Source organism: Chiloscyllium punctatum, chromosome 6, assembly GCF_047496795.1.
Source record: "Chiloscyllium punctatum isolate Juve2018m chromosome 6, sChiPun1.3, whole genome shotgun sequence".
Lineage (NCBI taxonomy): Eukaryota > Metazoa > Chordata > Chondrichthyes > Orectolobiformes > Hemiscylliidae > Chiloscyllium > Chiloscyllium punctatum.
The window spans coordinates 31,452,262-31,476,552 of record NC_092744.1 but is presented as its reverse complement, the minus strand read 5'-3'; the positions used below and the strand labels follow the sequence as shown (position 1 = coordinate 31,476,552).

Sequence of the window (24,291 nt, the reverse complement as noted above, 5' to 3'; positions counted from 1 at the left end):
TGAAGATTGTATCTGGACAGTTGCAATTTAATTGGTTTGTACAAGGTGAGCACAATGGAATGAAAACAAGATACCATATAACATTTAGGATTTAAATAATTTCACCCTTAAGAAAGCTCCATGTGTAAAAGCGATCAGTGATTATCGACAGAGCTAGATTTGGAACTTACTGATGTAATTTTCACCAAAAATGAGAAAATTAAATCACAAATGTTCTTTTTCTTCATTAAAGCCTTTCTCTATTATCCTCAAATATAAGATTTATTGTGATCCTGCAAAGAGGAGGAGAGAAAAGGCTGCAGGAGCCTGGAGGGTTACCAGATATAGTATCACATACCCCATATAGTTATTTATATATTTGTGATGTGAAAATCAAAATTGAAGTAAGCTGTCTTAACACATCAAGACTGTTCCTGTAACTGAATGAACTAGCTCATAATACTACAAAAAAAATTGACTGTATAAAGAAGATTTTGAATTTACTTATCAAAATAGATAAGTATAGCCTAGGTTTTGCATATATTCAGATATCCCCATAAGATCATTCATAGTCTTTTTTGTTAAATTATATCCGTATTAGAGGATGTATGTGAGCTACATACGAATATGTGCTTATTTATCTGTATGAATGCTCAGTTAAGGCAATTCATGGTTAGGAGCCTCACCAATCAGCATTAATGTGCAGAGGGCTGATATTCTTCTCTCCAAAATAGCTCACTTTGACACCAATCCTGTATTGTTATACTAAGCCAATCTGAACACAGATTTAATTTACCTCAGTGAGGTAAAGTATTCTGTCAGCTCTGCTGCTCCTTTCATTAAATTCAGTCACGCATTTGAGCAGTTGACGTAGCACTTGTGCATTTTAACAATCCTTCCTGGAGTATATGAATGTACAGGGCAGCCAGTTCTTTCATACGGCATAATACCGAGTTCACAGTACAGCCAACAGCTGTCACAGCCAGCTTCTTCAGTTTAAAACACAGCAGTTGAGTCTTTTGAAGAGAAGTTTTAACATGTTGGAGGCTTTAACCTCTGTATAACAGGTACAGTAACAGTTTAATATTCTAAATGTGATATTCTACATTTCAGATTGCTTAGCTACAATGAGGTTTAATAGCCCTCTTTGAAAACCCTCTATTATATTCATTGCTGCAGTGTTTTGTACAGTTACTGCTTTCAAACACTGAATTGACTCAGATGACAGTTCTTTTGTTGGTTTGTTTGGTGTCTTTATGAAAGGGATCTTTGTACTCGATAAGAATGCAGCTTTCTCAATTCCATAGCATCACTCATAATTACTTTAAAAACTTGAAGCATTGGGTATGATTATCTATAAATAAAACTCTGTACAATATCTTTCAAGATAATTTAAATAAGGTTAGAACCTTCCAATTGAATGTTACAGTATTACCACATATTCCAGTATATGAGTTGACCTGTTGTATAAGATATTAGACTGCTTTTTCAATGCCAAAATCATGTTCAGTCCTATACTTGGCAAATAAGTCGATTCCGTTCTCTACTCAGAAATACTATACTCATTTTTGGAGTTGGGTTCGATTTTTCACCCTAGAAATGTATGTTTTATTCACGCTATAAGTCAGTGCATGAAGTAAAGATGATGTCGAAAACATTTGTGAGAGTTTAAGACATGATCACACAGAGAAGACCTCACATTGGAAATGACAAACAGACATGGGTCATCTAGCAAAAGGAATATAATTTGAAGTTCGTTTGAAGTTAAAATTCATAACTGTAAAGACCGTATTGATTACTTTTTACTGTAGTTTTGATTGTGGACTAAAATAGAGAAACAATTGTCTGAAAAACTAAGAATAGTGTAATACATTTCTAATGATCAAATTCCTTGACACTCATTGGATGCATTATTTACACTGCTGTTTGCTCAAACACTGGGGGAGGTTACTACAGATGAGCTAGAGCCTGGGGGCATACATTAAGGGAGAAGCAAGTAGATGATTGGTCTGTGGGGTGTTGAATAGTTGTTGAAAACAAAGTCCTTCTGCGTGCCAACAACTATGTGATTGGCACCCAAGCAGCTGAACAGCTTCTGGGTTTGTCTGTTTGGTTAGAAGCCATTGGACCTTCAGTCTTTTCTCTGAAGTGAAAGAAACACGTCAAGCTTGAAGCAAGCCAGTTTATTTCACTTCACCAGTTTCTATAAGTGGTGGCTTTTAACCAATGTATGAATCCGTCATCTTGTATTTTGTGCAAGAAAGTGATGTTACTGGAGAAGGAGGAAAGAAGAGCGGGATGTCCTGACAACTCAAAATGATCATTTCATTGAGCCCTGTAAAAAGTGGCCGTCCCAGTCTTTATCTTCTATTATGACCCATGTTTTTCTGTGTTTGTCTGTACATGTCTGTCGGGAAGTTTTATAAGGGGTTCGCATTTTAAGCAGTATATATCAAAGGTTCATAAATGTTTATTTTTATCTCCGATCTGTTTATGTGTGATCAATAACATTCGCGTTAAGTACCAAAACTTGGTCTGCACTTTCTCTCAATTTGGGATTGAAAGGCAGGCAAATTGGGGAATTTTGCTTACTTTTATAAAAACTTTAACTTTTGTAGTACCTCTGGGAATAGCACATTACCTTCACTGAAACATTACATACCATTTGCTGGTATGTCAAATAACTGTGTTGCCATGAGAGAATTTGGTGTTATTGAAAGAATGTTGCAAGAATGGAAGAAGGAATCTGACCTAAAGTTGTCCAAGATTAATAAATCATGAGAAACAGGGACCAGCCATTGGCATGATCTTGAGATGCATACATCAGAATGGATCCTCAAAAGTGACGACAATAGTTATATCATCAACAGAAAAATAATGTGTACATACACATTTAAATGGGCAAACCAATTTTTAAACCCAGTAAAGGTTTTAGAGTGACAGCTGGTATTTGTCGATGCTTTATGGAATGAAAATGTCTAATGTTGTTGCTGAAGACCAAGTGACGACCAAAAGACCTCAATGTCCTTATTACCAATTCCTAACACATCGTCATCAGACAGCAGCAAAAGGACACACACATCATGTCACATCAGCAACAGGGATGAAACATCTGTGAATTTCGATATGTTCAGCAAATGAACAGTGATGTGGAAGTTTCCAAAAACAGTTCCAGTAAAAAGCTACAGAACACGAGAAGACAACGTTCACAATGGTATTCACTTGCATGGCTGATGGAATGAAAGTAAAGCTTATGGTCGTTTTTAAATGTGAAACAATGCCAAAAATCAAGTTCCCTTCAGGGGGTCTTGTGCAAGTCTATGACAATGGATGAGGATGGACTAAGGTTTTGGACTAATACTGTTCAATGACCTGATAAAAGAACACCAGGTTATGAATGCGATCCTATATAATCAATGACATTAAGAGGTGACTGCTGTTATGATGCAGCTCCTATAACAAGGTTTTGCTGTCCTTGGTGTTTTTCTCAGAGAGGTTGTAGAAGCAGCAATTCTGAAAAGTCTGGCTTAGATGAGTTTTAGGGCCAATTTGATTATAGCTAACAGATATTGCCTTGGACAAAAGGCCTTCAAGTTAAAAAAAACACTTGTACAATGAAAGGTGAGTGGCCAGTTATTCCAGTTCAGGTTTTCTCTGGTTTGATTTTCTCTCTCTCTCTCTCTCTCTCTTTCTCTCTCTCTGTCTCCTGTAAGACCCTATGTTTGATTTTACCTTTTGTGCCAAGGGATGTTTATGGGATTGTTGCAAGTATTGGGAACAGCATCACTAAATTGGTATAATCTGTTGCATTTTTGGATAGGTTAGGTTATTCTGTATTCTGTCCTCTTGTTTGTGTTTCATTTGGTAATCTTGTAAACAAATTCTGTCTTGTTTAAAACTAAGTGGTTTGACCAACTGCATCCCTCCTGGAATATCTGTGTTACACCTCCTTAAAACAACTAGCAAAATTAGGGTCTGGGCTTTTTCTTTAATATATTTGAGGGGGGTCTGGCCTGGTCGATAACACTGTAAAGCAATAACAAAGAATTTGCAGTTACATCAGGCAGTCTAATATTTGTGATTGAACATTTGGATGTGTTCATCAATAAACCATTCAAGGATCATGTTCACTCCAAATGGAATAGACAGATAGTTGTGAGAGTGGAAATATGCAGACAACTCTGCTATTTTTGTGTGTGGATTTATTATCAAATTGTGTGATATTATTATTACATAATTTAATTAAAACCCTGATTTGCCATATTTCCATGCTACCTACACTGCATCCTTCACTGAGGTTTTAGATGGTGCAAATTTCCAACATGTAAATCAGCCTTTGTGGTATGCATGCATAAAAGATTCTATGTATGTATTTTGCCTCTCTGTTCATGAAGAAGAGGGGTGATATACACATTCTAGTTAAAAAAGAGTGTGAAATATGGTGGTGTACGCATTTAGTGAGTAGGAAGTGCAGAAGGTTGGAAGGGTTAATAGTTTGGAAAGATGTGGTGTGTAAGAGCTATTGAATGGATATGATGCACACAATACTGAGAGTTGTGTTTGTGAGTCTTGGTGAGATGCATGAACAGCGGCAAATTTAGAATGAATGCAGGCCCCATAAGTGAGAGTTTGCAAAGAGAAGATGGTGGTGCTTACAATTGTGGAGCACATAAGATCATTGACTTTCTTTCTACATTGCTAGGTGTTCAGTTTTTTTTAAGTTGGGACACTGTCCTGGGCTACAATTTGTGTCCAGGGTTGTTGTATTTGGTGATTTGGACACCTTGCTCTTCAACATGCGATTCATCAACAACAGTTGAGCACCATACTGTTTGAGCCAATTCTTGGCTTGCACTATCTGAACTGGTGTGCAGATGCCATTAAATCTGGCACCAGAGGCATGAGGTCTTGAAGGTCCGTGGAGTGGCAAATATTCCCACCTCTTTGGCCATGTGATTTCCCAACAGAGACATCCAAGAGCCTAACTGCATAATTAATGAGGTGAAATGTGAAAGGTGGTGTGAGGAAAATCACTCTGAGCCACAGATCTCATTGGATAAAATATTTCAACTACAAATAAGCAATTGTACTCTTTATGTTGGATGTCAGAGGTGATTAATTTGGCAGTTTAAAAAAATATGTTGTTTGTACTTAAAGATAGAATTAATTCATTTCACAAAATGTGTCCAATTGCTTTAATTTGTATTACTGGCTTTCTGGTCTTTTTCACATTTCAAAATGGTGACCAACTGATCCAACAACCAATGGTTTTCCTTTTACACTCCACGACCTTCATTTGTGGAAGGTTTCAAGGCATCAATGCCATTTGTATATGTTGTGATCCATGATAGTTTATTACTTGTCCATTATGCAGGAGGAGCAAAGGAGTATGACCAACAGGGTCAGTGTTTCAGAGATATGGCACCACCAACAAAGGGACAAGTGCCCTCTTTCTGTGCTCGTTCACTGTGTTTCAAGATAGTTGCTTCAGTCCCAGTGTTGTATTTGATGACTTTGTTATTGCATATGCCTTTGTTGCAGGAAAATTGTGGGTTGCAACTCTATAATATTTATGTGTTAATTAATCCTTATAGCACTTAATATTGTTTGAAACATTCTCTTCTATAATAACTATGAAAGTGGTTGCATATTAATCTTCCATATTATTGTTAGAATTATAACATATATTGAAAATGTCTTTATCTAGTTATTTGATAATTCAGAACTTGAGTATTGCTGCAAAAGACACAATGGATCAAAGCTTTTCATTTTGCACTCATTTGGACAATTCACAAGAATACCAATTCAAGTGGAAAACAACTGCTTCACTGCATGAGAGAAGAGTGCTGGTTGGTTAGCAAGTCAACTCTGATTGGTAGATGTGTTGCTATGGAAAATGTACCATTAATGATGATTGACAGTTAACTTCCAGGCATTGATTAAAGTTTAAACTAAGGAAGTTGACTCTGATTGCTCAGGGCATTGCCCTGAGAAATGAACCAGCAAATGGCTGTCTCCTATTTTATTGAGTTGAAAAAGTGCAGATGTTCTTGCTGTTTGCAAAGAGTAGGGTCCTCTGTATTGGTATCTGTCGCTTCCAACATACATCAGTGAGCCAGACTTGCAATCCTAAATTGGTTGTTGACATTATTCTTCATAACTCAAGATTATTTAGCAAATGTTGTCTGATTCCAGAGCCATTCTGATTGTTTGACACCCTGTTGTGAATTTTGCAGTTGCAGACAGTTTGGGTACACAGTCTGCATATTGTGAACAGCAAAAGGAATGTGGACTTTGATATAATCTGCCAGTGGGCCTTCAGCCTAAATAACTGACATCACTGCAGAACTGAAATGTATTTGTCGCATTATTGTTTGCGTGATGGGATAGAACTTAGTTTGGCTATCTACTACGCAACAGTATCATGATGTGGGTTCACTGTAAAGCTTCTAACAAGCCAGAAGGAAGTTTTGGACAGTCAGTTCCAAAGTTTGTTCTCTCAGAGCGTAGTGAATATGTAGAATTATTTACACAGAAGATTGCTGAGCCTGGGTCAATAAGTATATTCAAGGCAGACAGATGAATTTTTAGTCAGTAATGGAATCAAGAGTTATCGGCAAAAGGTAGGAAAATGGAGGTGAGGATATCATAGAATCTACACAATATGGAAGCAGGCTATTCAGCCCATTGCATCTACACCAACCCTCCGAAGAGCATCCCACCCAGACCCATCCACCTACCCTATCCCTCTAACCCTCCATTTCCCATGGCTAATCTACCTAGCTTGCATATCCCTGGAAAATTTTAGCATGGCCAATCCACCTAACCTGCACATCTTTGGACTGTGGGAGCAACTGGAGGACACCCATGCAGACACTGGGTACTGTGTAAACTCCACACAGACAGTCACCTGAGGCTAGAATCAAAGTCGGGTCCCTGGCACTGTGAGGCAGTAGTGCTAATCACTGAGCCATATCAGCAATGGTATCATTGAATGGAGGAGAAAACTCGATGGGCTAAATGGCCTACTTCTGCTCTTACATCTTATGGTCTTGAGACAATGCAAGATACGGAAATTGTTGTGAATGTCGCAAGTGGACATGAACAGTGTAGGATGGAACATTCCTCCTATTGGTGTTTTTCTTTCCCTTCAACTTCAAGCTATCAGAATTATAGATTGAAAATAAAAAGAAGGAGGTCAAATAGCCACTCTGCTCCTGTGTCACTTCTCTGAAAGAGCTATCCAATTATTCACATTTGTTTGCTCTTTCCTGGTAATGAACAGTTCAATATAACAGACCCCTCTCAAGTGAGTGCCTTAACAATAAATATAGGGCATACCTTGAGCTTCCATCCTGTGTGAATGCATTTTTATTACTCTAGGCCAAAATCTCAAACATAACTGTGCCCAACCATTGCCTAGAATATATTTCCCTAAGTAAATGACTTAGATGAATTTCAAAAGTGTGAAGTGGAATTGCATTGTTACTGTGTAACTAGGTAAGTTCCATATGTGATTAATGTTAATTAGCCATCAAATATTTTCAGCTGCAAGTAATTAGAATGACTTGAACAATTTATCATTGAATTGTCAAGCATCCAGTCTGGTCCAGAGAGCACTGCAGGTGTTTTAGGTTCATTTTGTGTTTGAGAGATTTTAGATTAACTCAAGGTTTCTGATAGAAAGTCTTTTTTAAACCTCTCTGTTCCGATTGTGTTTGGGTTACCACTAAGCACAACTCAGTTAGATTAAGATGACTGCTGGAAGTATCAGGTTAATGTCTAAAGATAAAATCCCAAAGATAATCATTAGTTGAGCAGTAAAAAGTGGCAATTCTTATAGTCTTTTATGTGCCTTTCACTCCATTTGGAAATGTTTCCGTATTTGTCGTTTGATCTTTATTTCCATTAAATTGCTAATTTAGAATCAACAGTGCTTTTTTCCAGTGAGTGATTCAACACTCACAAGACAGAGATCAAGTGAAGAATCAGAGTTGAATGCAGAAAATACACCAGACCATTCTGTATAGATGTGTAATCAGCTTTTGATCATACTGAACAGTGTGGATAATGTAAAAGTAAATGCATTAAAGACGCAAAGTAAGTTTCTTAATTTTTAAAAAATTTCAAAATATACTTTATTCATAGAAATAAATCTTTGGTACTTGTACAATTTGTCATGTCATTCATAGATATATACATTGTATGTCTTAACATTACGAAGAACAGATTGAATTATTCGAATTTACAGTTATCCTATTTACAGTTCCCTTTATTAACCATCCAGTCTCTTATTATTTAGCTGTGGCTTCAGCGGAACCCACCTACTGAGTGGGTGCCCTGTTATATGGAAGCAAATGAACCTTCTTTAACCCCAGATTATGGGGTTACCGTTGTCCATTTGACTGTCCTGTCTCTGGGGTAGCTGTCTACATCCCCATGGTGAGCACGAACTGCTGGACCCTCGCTGGGCTGAGGTAGCTATCCAGGCTCTCACTGGGGTCATTTACCTGCTCTGGTGTCATTGAGCCAAGGCAAGGGTCCACACTATCCAGTTCTGTGTCTGACAATGAGACTGTCAGAGGATCACAGCTCTCAGTTGTCTGTAGTTGTGGGGCAGTGGGTACCCCCTGGTTCTCACTGGGTAGAGGGTGGACTTCGGGGGGTCTGTTGTTTCCTGGTTAGGAGGAAATGTCCTCCTCTTTACCGACTGCGCTCTGTCTCTTCTTCTGGTGGTGATGGCCTTCATTGCGTCCATCTTCCCCCTCCGAAGAGCTGGCCGTCCCTCCCTCGTGCAGCTGTCTTTTCCCCCTTTGCTGGGAGGCTTTGGGGGCCTGGCCGGATTTTCTCTTCCTGTTTTTAACAGGTATCCACTCCTCTGCCTGCTCGATTACCTCCTCCTCCATTTCTTCCATCTGCCCGGCTAGAACTAGGATCAGCTGCTGTGTCTCTCCGTTGGCTGCCACCTCCTCCACTCCAGCCTGTTCTTCTTTCTGGGTGCCACCAGACTCCGTTTCCCTGCTGTCTGGGTGGACCTTACTGGTCTTTGAGGGTCCACGGCTCACATTGCCACCTCCAGCCATGTGTGCGTAAGTGGGGCCCCCCCCTGTCTTGGGCAAGCCTTGTATATGTGGCCCGCCTCTCCGCACAGTTTGCAGTTCTTTGCTGCCTGACAGTCCTTAGTCAAGTGACCCTCCTGTTTGCAGTTCCTGCAGATGGTCACTTTGCAATCCACCGCCATGTGTCCCGACTTCCCGCAGGTTCGGCACACTTTCGGCTGCCCTGCATATGTCAGGTAGCCTCCACCCTCCCTTCAATTGCTAAACTCGAGGGTGGGTGGAGGATGTTCCCACTGTCATCGGCCCTCAGAGTTACCCTGACCTGCCGCGTACTGGTCCAGATCCCAAAGGGGTCGATCACATCAGTGGCTTCTCCCTCAACTTGGACGTACCTTCCCAGGAAGGTCAGGACATCAGCCACTGGAACAGTGGGGTTGTACATATGGATTGTAACAACCCGATTCCTCTGTGCGGGAAGCGCACACACAATGGGGTCGCCGACAAGATGGAAAACAGCGGCTCCCCTTCCTTCTCCTTGAAGACCTTCAGGAGCTGTTCGCACTGCTTCACACGTTTGAAGGTCACATCAAAGTAGCCTGCCCCAGGGAAATCCTGCAGACAGTACACATTTTTTTCATTTCAAAAATATACTTTATTTATAAAATACTTTAATGGTCTGTACAGTTGGACATGCTGTACATATGTAAACATTCCATTTGTTTGCATACCGAAAACAGAGTAATCATTCCTATTTACAGGTCTGCACGATTACATTTTTAGCTGAGGTGTCAGCAGAGCCCAAATGACTGGGTGGGCCCCCTGTTCTTCTTTAGGCAGGCAGATGTTACACAGTGGTCTTTCCCCACCGCGCCTTGGCGGCAGCTGCCCCAAGCTTCAGCACGGTCCCTCAACACGTAGTCCTGGACCTTGGAATGTGCCAGTCTGCAACACTCAGTCGGGGTCAACTCCTTCAGCTGGAAGATCAACAGGTTTCGGACCACCCAGAGAGCGTCCTTCACCGAGTTGATGATACTCCAGGTACAGTTGATGTTCGTCTCGGTGTGCGTCCCGGGAAACAGGTCGTAGAGCATGGAGTCCCGCATCATGGCGCTGCTTGGGACAAACCTCGACAAACACCACTGCATTCCTCTCCAGACTTCTTCTGCATTCCAGAAGGAGGTGTGTGACAGTCTCGTCCCCCCCGCAGCCGCTTCGAGGAGGTGTGTGACAGTCTCGTCCCCTCTGCAGAGAGTCCGGGCGTGCATGAAGGATCTCACAGGCAGAGCCCTTCTCACCACCAGCCAAGCCATGTCTTGGTGCTTGTTGGAAAGTTCTGGTGATGAGGCATTCTGCCAAATGGCTTTGACAGTCTGCTCAGGGAACCGCTCGATAGGATCCGCCCTCTCCTTTTCCCGAAGGGTCTCAAGGACGCTACGTGCTGACCACTTCCTGATGGACTTGTGGTCAAAGGTGTTTTTCTTCATATATTTCTCCACGAAGGACAGGTGATACGGAACGGTCCAACTACTCGGAGTGTTCCGCGGCAGCGAGGCCAGGCCCATCCTTCGCAACACCGGGGACAGGTAGAACCTCAGTACGTAGTGACACTTGGTGTTTGCGTACCGGGGATCCACGCACAGCTTGATGCAGCCACACACAAAGGTGGCCATCAGGGTGAGGGTGGCATTGGGTGTATTTTTTCCCCCGTTGCCCAGATCTTTGTACAGCGAGTCCCTTCGGACCCGGTCCATCTTTGATCTCCATATAAACTGGAAGATGGCTCGGGTGACTGCAGCGGCACAGGTTCTGGGAATAGGCCAGACCTGTGCCACATATAGCAATACTGAGAGTGCCTCACACCTGATGACCAGGTTTTTTCCCGCGATGGAGAGCGACCGTTGCTCCCATCTGCCTAGTTTCTGTCTCATCTTCCTGATCCGCTCCGCCCAGGTCTTGGCGCACGCCCCAGCCCCCCCGAACCAAATACCCAGCACCTTCAGGTGGTCAGTCCTGACGGTGAAGAGGATAGAGGATTGGTCAGCCCAGTTCCCGAAGAGCATGGCCTCGCTCTTGCCTCGGTTTACCTTGGCCCCCGAGGCCCGTTCGAACTGGTCACAGATGCACATGAGTCTGTGCACGGACAGCGGATCCGAGCAGAAAACAGCAACGTCATCCATGTACAGGGAGGCTTTAACCTGTAGGCCTCCGCTGCCAGGAATAGTCACCCCTCTCAGGCTCTCATCCTTCCTGATGGATTCGGCAAATGGCTCTATGCAACACACAAACAAGGCGGGTGAGAGGGGGCATCCCTGCCTGACTCCAGATCTTATAGGGAAGCTATCTGATTCCCACCCATTGATTGAGACTGCACTGACAATGTTGGTGTAGAGCAGTCTGATCCAATTTCCGATTCCCTCCCCAAAGCCCATTTTGGAGAGGACATCCCTCATATATGTATGCGATATCCTGTCAAAGGCTTTCTCCTGGTCCAGGCTGATGAGGCAGGTGTCCACCCCCCTGTCCTGCACGTAGGCGATCGTATCCCTGAGGAGTGCGAGACTCTCAGAGATCTTCCTGCCCAGTACAGCACAGGTTTGGTCCGGGTGGATCACCGATCCCAGAGCAGACCTGACCCGGTTGGCGATGACCTTTGACAAAATTTTGTAGTCTGTATTTAACAGTGAGATCGGTCTCCAATTTCTAATTTCCTCCCTCTCCCCCTTCTGCTTGTAGATGAGGGTGATGATGCCTTTCCTCATGGATTCACTCATGGTACCTGCCCGAAGCATACTGACATACACCTCCAGCAGGTCCTGGCCGATCAAGTCCCAAAGAGAGGAATAAATCTCGGCCGGTAAGCCGTCGCTTCCGGGAGTTTTATTCTTTTCGAAGAACTCGAGGGCCTTGGTCAGCTCATCCAGAGATAGCGGCTGGTCCAGCCTCTCTCGTGTTCAGTCGTCTAGGACCTCCGTGATAGAGGACAGGAACGACTGGGAGGCCGCGCTGTCGGTTGGCTTCGAGTCATACAAGCATTTGCTGATCCTCATGACGTCAGCCTGAGATGACGTTACCGAGCCATCTTCTTCCTTCAGGGTGCTGATCCTGGAGCTCTCTTTGTGCACCTTCTGGAAGAAGAAACATGAGCACGTCTCGTCCTGCTCCACCGAGTGGACCCTGGACCGGAAGATTATCCTGGAGGCCTCCGAGGCAAAGAGCGAGGCTTACTGGCCCTTCACCTCCTTGAGGTCCTCCATGACATCAACCCCCATCGTCTGCAGCAGGAGCAGGTTCTGCATACTTTCCTGGAGTTGGGACAGTTTTCCCTGCCTCTCTCTCGCCTCCTGAACACCTTTGAGGATAAAGAACCTCTTGATGTTCCCTTTTACCGTTTCCCACCAGTCTGCTGGAGACTCAAAGAGGGGCTTCACGGTTCTCCAACCTGCGTAATCCCTCTTGAGCTCTTCGATGTTTCCCAGGGTCAACAGCTTAGTGTTCAGTTTCCACGTTCCCTTGACCGCCCACTGTTCGTCCTGTAGGTGACAGTCAGCCAGCAGGAGGCAGTGGTCAGAGAAGAACACCGGCTTGACGTCGGTGGATCTGACCAAGAGCGTTTAGGACCCAAACAGGTAATCTATCCTTGAGTGAATAGACCCGTCTGCCCGTGACCAGGTGTATCTATGCTGTGCTCTGTCTGCAGGGGTGCTGAAGACGTCGTGCAGCTTGGCGTCTTTGACCGTTTCCATCAGGGCTCTGGACGTAGCGTCCGGTTTACTGTACCCCCCGCCAGATCGTCCATCTGCATCAATGATGCAGTTGAGGTCTCCAGCCCGAATGACCGGCCTGGACGTAGCCAGCAGCAGTGGAAGCTGTTGCAGGACGGCCAACCGTTCACTCTTACCCGCTGGGGCGTACACGTTGATTAGTCTCACGGGAGCGTTTCTGTATTTAACATCCGCGACGAGGAGGCGCCCGCCCACCACCTCCTTAACCTCGCAGATGGTGAAGTTGCCTCCCCGCAACAGGATACCCAGGCCGGAGGCGCGGTTATCGTTGCCCCCCGACCACACTGACGGCCCATGGACCCACAAGCTCAACCATCTCCTGTAACTGCTGAGGTGCGGTATCCCACACTCCTGCAGAAACAGGACATCGGCTTTGACGTTGGCTAGGAAGGCCAGCGTTGAAACACATTGCGTAGCCGATTTGATGCTACGCACATTTATGCTGGCAATTTTGAACCCCATTTTACCAGTTTACGGGGTTACCAGTGTCCATTTTCTTCTGGTCTTGCTCCTGTGGGGTAGCTGCGTGCATCCCCATGGTGGCGGCAAACTGCTGGACCTTCTCAGGGCTGAGGTAGTTGTCCAGCTCCACACTGGAGTCCTTTCCCCGCTCTGATGTCATCGTGTCAGACCCAAGGTCCGCATCGCCCCGTTCTCCATCTGACAGCAGGGCTGTCACAGGGCCGCTGCTCCCAGTTACCTGGAGCTGTGGGCCGGTGGGTACCCATTGGTTGTCACCGGGTAGGGGGGAGGCCTTCACCCATCCCCTCAGAGGGATCGACTTTTCCTTCTTGGGCGGTGCTGCCCTCCTTTCTCCCCACGGCGCTCTGCCTCTTCCTCCGGTGGCGACCCTTCTTGTACCCATCCTCCCCATCGGAGGAGCTGCCTATATCCTCATCTTGTAGGTGTCTCTTCCCCCTTCGCTTAGTGGCTTTGGGGCCCTCGAGAGGTTTCCTCTTCCTGTTTTTGACGATAATCCACTGCTCTGCCTCCTTTGATCCCTCCTCTTCCATTTCCTCCGTCTGTCTTGCAGGAGCTTGGGTTGGCTGCTGCATCTCCCCGCTGTCTGCCGCCTGCTCCGCTACAGCCTGCCCTTCCTTCTGGGTGCTTCCAGACACCGTTCCTGTGCTGATTTGCGGTACCTCGCTGGACTTAGTCGGTCCGCGGCTCGTGTTGCCACCTCCGGCCATCTGTGCGTAGGTGGCGGCTCCTGGTCTTGGGCAGGCCTTGTACATGTGGCCCGCCTCTCCGCACAGATTACAGTTCTTGGCCTCCATGCATTCCTTGGTCGGGTGGCCTTCCCTCTTGCAGTTTCGGCAGACGGTCGCCTTACATTCCGCTGCCACGTGTCCCGACTTCCCGCAGGTTCGGCACACTTTCGGCTGCCCTGCATATGTCAGGTAGCCTCTGCTCCCTCCAATTGCGAAGCTCGAGGGTGGGTGGAGGATGTTCCCACTGTCATCGGCCCTCAGAGTTACCCTGACCTGCCGCTTACTGGTCCAGATCCCAAAGGGGTCGATCACATCAGTGGCTTCTCCCTCAACTTGGACGTACCTTCCCAGGAAGGTCAGGACATCAGCCGCTGGAATATAGGGGTTGTACATATGGATTGTAATAACCCGATTCCTCTGTGCAGGAAGCACACACAATGGGGTCGCTGACAAGATGGAAAACAGCGGCTCCCCTTCCTTCTCCTTGAAGACCTTCAGGAGCTGTTCGCACTGCTTCACGCTTCTGAAGGTCACATCAAAGTAGCCTGCCCCAGGGAAATCCTGCAGACAGTACATGTCCTTTTTTTTTATTTCAAAAATATACTTTATTCATAAAATGATTTGATGGTCTGTACATTTGGTCATGCCATACATATGTCAACATTTACATACACAGATCAGAATTTATCATTGCTATATACAGGTCTGTGTATTTCTCAATCTTATGCACATATATTTGGCTGAGGCATCAGCAGAACCCAAAAGAACGTCCGCATGGGCCCCCTGTTCTTCTTTAGGCAGGCCGATGTTACATGGTGGTCTTTCCCCACCACGCCTTGGCGGCAGCTGCCCCAAGCTTCAGCGTGTCCCTCAACACGTAGTCTTGGACCTTGGAATGTGCCAGTCTGCAACACTCAGTCGGGATCAGCTCCTTCAGCTGGAAGATCAACAGGTTTCGGACGCCCAGAGAGCGTCCTTCACTGAGCTGATGATCCTCCAGGCACAGTAAATGTTCGTCTCGGTGTGAGTCCCGGGAAACAGGCCGTAGAGCACAGAGTCCCGCGTCACGGCACTGCTCGGGACGAACTTCGACAAGCACCACTGCATTCCTCTCCAGACTTCCTCTGCATAGGCACATTCCAGATGGAGGTGTGTGACAGTCTCTTCCCCACCGCAGCCACTTCGAGGGCAGCGTGCGGTGCGGCTGAGAGTCCGGGCGTGCATGAAGGATCTCACAGGCAGAGCCCTTCTCACCACCAGCCAAGCCATGTCTTGGTGCTTATTGGAAAGTTCTGGCGATGAGGCATTCTGCCAAATGGCTTTGACAGTCTGCTCAGGGAACCACTCGACAGGATCCGCCCTCTCCTTTTCCCGAAGGGTCTCATGGACACTACGTGCTGACCACTTCCTGATGGACTTGTGGTCAAAGGTGTTTTTCCTCATAAATTTCTCCACGAAGGACACATAATACGGACCGGTCCAACTACTCGGAGCATTCCGTGGCTGCGAGGCCAGGCCCATCCTTCGCAACACCGTGGACAGGTAGAACCTCAGTACGTAGTGACACTTGGTGTTTGCGTACCGGGGACAGCTTGATGCAGCCACACACAAAGGTGGCCATCAGGGTGAGGGTGGCATTGGGCGTGTTTTTTCCCCCATTGCACCGGTCTTTGTACATTGTGTCTCTTCGGACCCGGTCCATCTTTGATCTCCACATGAAGTGGAAGATGGCCCGGGTGACTGGAAATGGACTATTGTAATTAATGTCTGCTGAACCTGTGTTCAACTACCCAAGAAACCTGAGCAAGCTTTACTCAAAGGGATGACCACCCAACTTGTAGCAGAGATACTTTTGACCTGTTTGTGGAGATGTTTGTGGAAGTAGTGTGGAGGTCTGTCATTCAGGGAGGGGCAAGAATTTTGTCCTCTATAGCCTGAAAGAGGTATGCAGTTCCTCTGTGTCTGTCTAGCTAAGACAGAAACAATGCCAATCTGATCAAGGAGGTGGCTAGAGAACTGTACCACTCACTTCACAACCAACAGGATCCTTTGACCTGGGCAAGGACAGTGCTGCTAAGTTTCTTCATCTAAACACACATTTACTTTTACAAACAAAAACAAACTATTTGCTTTTGTGCATTGCTTTAGAGCCCATCTTGCAAGTGTCCTTCCTTGGTGTATAGTCCTGTGTAGTCCTTTGTCTATTGCTGCAACACAACTGATGGAAAACTGCTGACATTTACCAGGCAAGACTATAGGTGTCCTTGATGGTTTGTTATCAGACTGCACCTCCTCTGCCTGGGCAACACTGGGCTGTCTGACTGAGAGAATACTGCATGGACACTTGTGCACTAGAGGGAGGTGGGAGGGGGAGGTGCCTTGATAGCCTGGGAGAGGACAGCAGGATTCTCTTCCAAAGAGCCACTGGCAACCTCCTCAGGACAACAATCCTATTGACCTGTTGAAGAACACAGTGCTGGACTGCCATTAAAGCTGGTCTGTTGGCTTTGAGCATTGAAATCTGCAACAGGGACAGCAGCATTTGGAACCTAAATGGCAGCAAGCATGGACTGTGCACCCTCGCTCTAAACTCCCAGTAGCTCTGCGGAGTTGGAGGTTGTCTGCCAGAGACAGTCAGCATCACAGCAGGTCTGAGTGTGACCAGGATGTTGGCCATCTCTTCTCCAGTGAATGGAGAGAATGCAAGCTTTAACATGTTGCCCTCTGTCAGGATAGAGCCAGGGCTACTCCTCGACAACAAGAGATCACCTGAGAATGTACCAAGCATCTCGGTGTGCAACCTTTACCTACATTTCCCCCTATATTGTCCTACTGACTTCATCTTCCACAGTTTTGTTTTTAAATGTAATGCTTGGAAGCAAATGATCTGATCATAGAAGAATCATAGTGCCCCTACATTGTGGAAACAGACCGCTTGGCCCAACAAGTCCACATTGACCCATTCCTGTTCCCCACTTCACTGCATTTCCCCCGACTAATACACCTAATTGACACATCCCTGAACACTATGGGCAATTTAGTATAGTCAGTTCACCTTATCTGCACATCTTTGGACGGTGGGAGGGAACTGGAGCAAACCCATGCAGACACAGGGAGAACATGCAAACTCCACACAAATAGTTGCCTAAGGCTGGAATCGAACCAGGTACTGTGAGGCAGCAGTGCTAACCACTGAACCACCGTGTTACCCTGATCGTACTGGAGCTCTGACTTGAAGTATGGTATACAAAAGGAGTGGGGCCAGTCTCATTTGCCAGGTTTGCAGAATTTATTCCCCTCTGTAGCAGAGCCATTCAGCAACCTCACCCTCTGGTGAGCTGAAACACACTCTCTGCTTTCTCCAGATCTTGTGGGTGCTCACTCCTGCCCACTGACTCTCAATGGGCCATTCTAGCCCCACACGATCCTATGAAGTCTGTGCAGTGGCCAGAGCTGAACTTGTAGCTCCAAGCATCGAAGAAAATGTTGCTGCTTCCTCAATTGTACTGCGTCATTGTTCTCTCTCTTCCTCTTGTGGCTGGGCAGATACCAGTTCTTGAGTACCTGAATGTATAAATTAGAAGGGAATGTTTTTAGGAAGTAACAAAGGCATGCATCCCTGGTTCAGTATGCTCCCATCTAATGTGGGCAAGTTTTATCCTGTAAGGAGGAGGCAGAATTTCAGGACGCAGGTTGTGTAATGTTTGGGTGGTGTACCCACCATAACTGAATAGCTGAAGATATGTGGAAGCAGCAGTCAGTGAATGTGAGACTGGTATCAGTGGCAGGATTATGAGGTTGAGGTGAGACATCTGGATATTAGGCATGAATGCGCAAGACTGGGGATGGGTGATGGAGGTGTGGTGCATTAGCAGTATGAAAGGTTGGTGGGTTCATGGGCAAGAAATGTCCTTTTGAAGATTGTTGGCCCTGTGAGAACATCAAACATTTCCTGGCACTAACAAACACTTCTGCTTCCTGATCACCTGCTGCTAATCTCTTCAAAAGGCATTCTTTGAGGTTTTTGGATCTGGCTTAGAGCCTTTCGTCATGGAAATCGATGAGCAGGTTTTTTGCTGTTAAGTCTCACAAGGAGATATTAGGGCAGATGACTAAAAGTTTAGCTAGAAAAGTGTCATTTTTAAGGAGGATCTGAAAACCGGAAGGAGAGATGGGCAATACGAGAAAATACAGTAAATTCTAGGTCAGCTATTCTCTTTAATACGTGCTGATCTGGTTTATTAAAGTATTTTGAGACTTTTTGGGATATTAATAGACGAGATTGATTCACATGGGAATTAGGAAGCAATTATACGGCTTGCTCTCCTAATAAGAAATGCTGGCCTTAAGATTATTGGTTCACAGAATTTGCTGATCTGTTCATGTCAATTAATAGCTGGAAAATCAGACGTTTCAGGCCCATGAATTCCTTGCCAGCAATCACAGAGATGTTCATCCATTGCCAGGAGAACTTCAGTTTGGGAGCTAGTTCATTAAAATGGAGAGGGGCCTATAGTTCTGATAAATTTATATGAGCTGTGGGGAGTTAGCTGATGGGCTAGTTCAATTCCAAATGCTTTTAAATGTTTGAGTATTAACATGGGGGTCAGGGGAAGCTTTTTTAAGTAAGTTTATTTATAATTTGTATCCGTCTATTAATGGACTATGCACAGTAAATATATTCTTCAGTTTTTCCAACAAAGTAATTTTTATCCAAAGAGAGACTTTTGTTTTATTTAGCTGAGTCTTTTACTGAACTGTCTCTCAAATATGGAAAAAAAGTAGTGAGCAGAAGAAGGTAGATGGTGCAATGCTTCAAATTTCTGCCTGTGTTTTTAAAAATTTAAACCCACACTACCGCCTAACTGCGGTAGTGCTTATTTTTTCCCCAGCACCCATGGTGTGTGTGTGCAGGTGTAAAACACAGTGAAAGACACAAAGTGCACGAATCTTTATTCAATTTCCACCACCAGGAAGATATGAAAAACACCCGAGTGGCCAGTGACAAGCACTGCCCTTCACATCAAAGGGCAATGCTGTGTGAGCAAAACAGTGAAGGGGAGGGTAGGGACTAAATCAAAATAGAGTTGGAGGGAGAAATGATGCACTCCACTCCCTGCGGTGCCCACCTCTCCCTGAACGACTCCAGGGTGTTGGTGGACACCGCGTGCTCCTTCTCCAAGGACACCCGGGTTCTAACGTAACCCCGGAAGAGGGGCAGGCAGTCGGCCCTAACGACCCCCTCCACGGCCCGCTGCCTGGACCTGTTGATGGCCAGTTTGGCCAGGCCCAGGAGCAGACCCACGAGGAGGTCCTCGGACCTGCCCTCCCTCCTCTGTACTGGGTGCCCGAAGATCAGGAGCGTGGGACTGAAGTGCAGCCAGAAACAGAGGAGAAGGTTTTCGAGAAAATCAAAAAGGGAGTGCAAACGCCCACACCCAATATATACATGGTCCACGGACTCCACAGCGCCACAGAACAAGCAGTTGGGCTGGGAGTCCGTGAACCACCGCAATCTGCGGTTGCAGGGGACTGCTGCGTGCAGCACCCTCCACCCCAGATCCCAGAGAGAAAGGGGGAGGACTCCCGCGTAGAGAGAATTTCTGCATGTTTTTTTTTCTCTGAAAAAACACCCGAGTGGCCAGTGACAAGCACTGCCCTTCAAACCATAGGGCAATGCTATGTGATCAAAACAGTGAAGGGGAGGGTAGGGACTAAATCAAAATAGAGTTGGAGGGAGAAATGATGCACTCCAGTCCCTGCGGCACCCACCTCTCCCTGAACGACTCCAGGGTGTCGGTGGACACCGCGTGCTCCTTCTCCAAGGACACCTGGGCTCTAACGTAATCCTGGAAGAGGGGCAGGCAGTCGGCCCTAACGACCCCCTCCACGGCCCGCTGCCTGGATCTGTTGATGGCCAGTTTGGCCAGGCCCAGGAGCAGACCCACGAGGAGGTCTTCGGACCTGCCCTCCCTCCGCCGTACCGGGTGCCCGAAGATCAGGAGCGTGGGACTGAAGTGCAGCCAAAAGCAGAGGAGAAGGTTTCTAAGAAAATCAAAAAGGGAGTGCAAACGCCCACACCCAATATATACATGGTCCACGGACTCCACAGCGCCACAGAACAAGCAGTTGGGCTGGGAGTCCGTGAACCATCGCAATCTGCGGTTACAGGGGACTGCTGCGTGCAGCACCCTCCACCCCAGATCCCCGAGAGAAAGGGGGAGGACTCCCGCGTAGAGAGAATTTCTGCCTGTTTTCTTTTCTTTCTTACTTCTGTTTATTTATTTATTTATTTTTTCAAAACAGTGACAGGGAGGATAGGAACTAAATCAAAATAGAGTTGGAAAAATAATTTCTGCCTGTTTTTTTCTCCAAAGATTTTTTTTTTCTTTTTCCCCCTTCCCCACACTACCGCCTAAGTGCGGTAGTGCTTATTTTTTTCCCCAGCACCCATGGTGTGTGTGTGTGTAGATGTGAGACACAGTGAAAAGACACAAAGTGCACAAATCTTTATTCAATTTCCACCACCAGGAAGATAGGAAAAACACCCGAGTGGCCAGTGACAAGCACTGCCCTTCAAACCACAGGGCAATGCTGTGTGATCAAAACAGTGAAGGGGAGGGTAGGGACTAAATCAAAATAGAGTTGGAGGGAGAAATGATGCACTCCACTCCCTGCGGCGCCCACCTCTCCCTGAACAACACCTGGGTGTTGGTGGACACCGCGTGCTCCTTCTCCAAGGACACCCGGGCTCTAACGTAACCCCGGAAGAGGGGCAGGCAGTCGGCCCTAACGACCCCCTCCACGGCCCGCTGCCTGGACCTGTTGATGGCCAGTTTGGCCAGGCCCAGGAGCAGACCCACGAGGAGGTCTTCGGACCTGCCCTCCCTCCTCTGTACTGGGTGCCCGAAGATCAGGAGCGTGGGACTAAAGTGCAGCCAGAAACAGAGGAGAAGGTTTCTAAGAAAATCAAAAAGGGAGTGCAAACGCGCACACCCAATGTATACATGGTCCACGGACTCCACAGCGCCACAGAACAAGCAGTTGGGCTGGGAGTCCGTGAACCACCGCAATCTGCGGTTGCAGGGGACTGCTGCGTGCAGCACCCTCCACCCCAGATCCCAGAGAGAAAGGGGGAGGACTCCCGCGTAGAGAGAATTTCTGCATGTTTTTTTTTCTCTGAAAAAACACCCGAGTGGCCAGTGACAAGCACTGCCCTTCAAACCATAGGGCAATGCTATGTGATCAAAACAGTGAAGGGGAGGGTAGGGACTAAATCAAAATAGAGTTGGAGGGAGAAATGATGCACTCCAGTCCCTGCGGCACCCACCTCTCCCTGAACGACTCCAGGGTGTTGGTGGACACCGCGTGCTCCTTCTCCAAGGACACCCGGGCTCTAACGTAACCCCGGAAGAGGGGCAGGCAGTCGGCCCTAACGACCCCCTCCACGGCCCGCTGCCTGGACCTGTTGATGGCCAGTTTGGCCAGGCCCAGGAGCAGACCCACGAGGAGGTCTTCGGACCTGCCCTCCCTCCGCCGTACCGGGTGCCCGAAGATCAGGAGCGTGGGACTGAAGTGCAGCCAAAAGCAGAGGAGAAGGTTTCTAAGAAAATCAAAAAGGGAGTGCAAACGCCCACACCCAATATATACATGGTCCACGGACTCCACAGCGCCACAGAACAAGCAGTTGGGCTGGGAGTCCGTGAACCATCGCAATCTGCGGTTACAGGGGACTGCTGCGTGCAGCACCCTCCACCCCAGATCCCCGAGAGAAAGGGGGAGGACTCCCGCGTAGAGAGAATTTCTGCCTGTTTTCTTTTCTTTCTTACTTCTGTTTATTTATTTATTTATTTTTTCAAAACAGTGACAGGGAGGATAGGAACTAAATCAAAATAGAGTTGGAAAAATAATTTCTGCCTGTTTTTTTCTCCAAAGATTTTTTTTTTCTTTTTCCCCCTTCCCCACACTACCGCCTAAGTGCGGTAGTGCTTATTTTTTTCCCCAGCACCCATGGTGTGTGTGTGTGTAGATGTGAGACACAGTGAAAAGACACAAAGTGCACAAATCTTTATTCAATTTCCACCACCAGGAAGATAGGAAAAACACCCGAGTGGCCAGTGACAAGCACTGCCCTTCAAACCACAGGGCAATGCTGTGTGATCAAAACAGTGAAGGGGAGGGTAGGGACTAAATCAAAATAGAGTTGGAGGGAGAAATAATACACTCCACTCCCTGCGGCGCCCACCTCTCCCTGAACAACACCTGGGTGTTGGTGGACACCGCGTGCTCCTTCTCCAAGGACACCCGGGCTCTAACGTAACCCTGGAAGAGGGGCAGGCAGTCGGCCCTAACGACCCCCTCCACGGCCTGCTGCCTGGACCTGTTGATGGCCAGTTTGGCCAGGCCCAGGAGCAGACCCACGAGGAGGTCTTCGGACCTGCCCTCCCTCCTCTGTACTGGGTGCCCGAAGATCAGGAGCGTGGGACTAAAGTGCAGCCAGAAACAGAGGAGAAGGTTTCTAAGAAAATCAAAAAGGGAGTGCAAACGCGCACACCCAATATATACATGGTCCACGGACTCCACAGCGCCACAGAACAAGCAGTTGGGCTGGGAGTCCGTGAACCACCGCAATCTGCGGTTGCAGGGGACTGCTGCGTGCAGCACCCTCCACCCCAGATCCCCGAGAGAAAGGGGGAGGACTCCCGCGTAGAGAGAATTTCTGCATGTTTTTTTTTGTCTTAAAAAACACCCGAGTGGCCAGTGACAAGCACTGCCCTTCAAACCATAGGGCAATGCTATGTGATCAAAACAGTGAAGGGGAGGGTAGGGACTAAATCAAAATAGAGTTGGAGGGAGAAATGATACACTCCAGCCCCTGCGGCACCCACCTCTCCCTGAACGACTCCAGGGTGTTGGTGGACACCGCGTGCTCCTTCTCCAAGGACACCCGGGCTCTAACGTAACCCCGGAAGAGGGGCAGGCAGTCGGCCCTAACGACCCCCTCCACGGCCCGCTGCCTGGACCTGTTGATGGCCAGTTTGGCCAGGCCCAGGAGCAGACCCACGAGGAGGTCTTCGGACCTGCCCTCCCTCCGCCGTACCGGGTGCCCGAAGATCAGGAGCGTGGGACTGAAGTGCAGCCAAAAGCAGAGGAGAAGGTTTCTAAGAAAATCAAAAAGGGAGTGCAAACGCCCACACCCAATATATACATGGTCCACGGACTCCACAGCGCCACAGAACAAGCAGTTGGGCAGGGAGTCCGTGAACCATCGCAATCTGCGGTTACAGGGGACTGCTGCGTGCAGCACCCTCCACCCCAGATCCCCGAGAGAAAGGGGGAGGACTCCCGCGTAGAGAGAATTTCTGCCTGTTTTCTTTTCTTTCTTACTTCTGTTTATTTTTTTTTTCAAAACAGTGACAGGGAGGGTAGGGACTAAATCAAAATAGAGTTGGAAAAATAATTTCTGCCTGTTTTTTTTTTTTTTTAACTTTTTTCCTAGTGTGTGTGTGTGTGCAGGTGTGAGACACAGTGAAAAGACACAAAGTGCACGAATCTTTATTCAATTCGCACCACCAGGAAGATAGGAAAGACACCCGAGTGGCCAGTGACAAGCACTGCCCTTCAAACCACAGGGCAATGCTGTGTGAGCAAAACAGTGAAGGGGAGGGTAGGGACTAAATCAAAATTTTTTTTTTTTTAACCGGTCCAATCTCTCCAGCAGGGAAGGAAACACTCAAGTGGCCAGTCACAACTCCAGGGTGTCAGTGGACACCCGCGTGCTCCTTCTCCAAGGACACCCGATGATTTATGTTTTTTTTTGTGCGGTAGTGCTTATTTTTTTTTTCCCCAGCACCCATGGTGTGTGTGTGCAGGTGTGAGACACAGTGAAAGACACAAAGTGTACGAATCTTTATTCAATTGCCACCACCAGGAAGATAGGAAAAACACCCGAGTGGCCAGTGACAAGCACTGCCCTTCACATCAAAGGGCAATGCTGTGTGATCAAAACAGTGATGGGGAGGGTAGGGACTAAATCAAAATAGAGTTGGAAAAATAATTTCTGCCTGTTTTTTTTTTTTTTTTTCTTTTTTTAGTCACAACTCCAGGGTGTCGGTGGACACCCGCGTGCTCCTTCTCCAAGGACACCCGGCGATGGACACCAATTTATTTTTTTATTTTTTTTTTTTTAATTTTTTTTCTTTCTTTTTCCCCACACTACCGCCTAAGTGCGGTAGTGCTTATTTTTTCCCCCAGCACCCA

At 46.9% G+C, this 24,291-nt stretch overlaps 1 protein-coding gene across 1 annotated transcript in view; it reads left to right on the top strand.

Moving 5' to 3' along the window:
* Window positions 1-889: 889 nt before the first annotated feature.
* sphkap (SPHK1 interactor, AKAP domain containing) overlaps window positions 890-24,291 on the top strand; it is a 401,207-nt gene continuing 377,805 nt past the window's right edge. The window contains exon 1 of the mRNA XM_072572291.1: window positions 890-1,046. The gene's annotated coding sequence lies outside the window, so the exon portion shown is untranslated. The remainder of the gene's footprint in view (window positions 1,047-24,291) is intronic.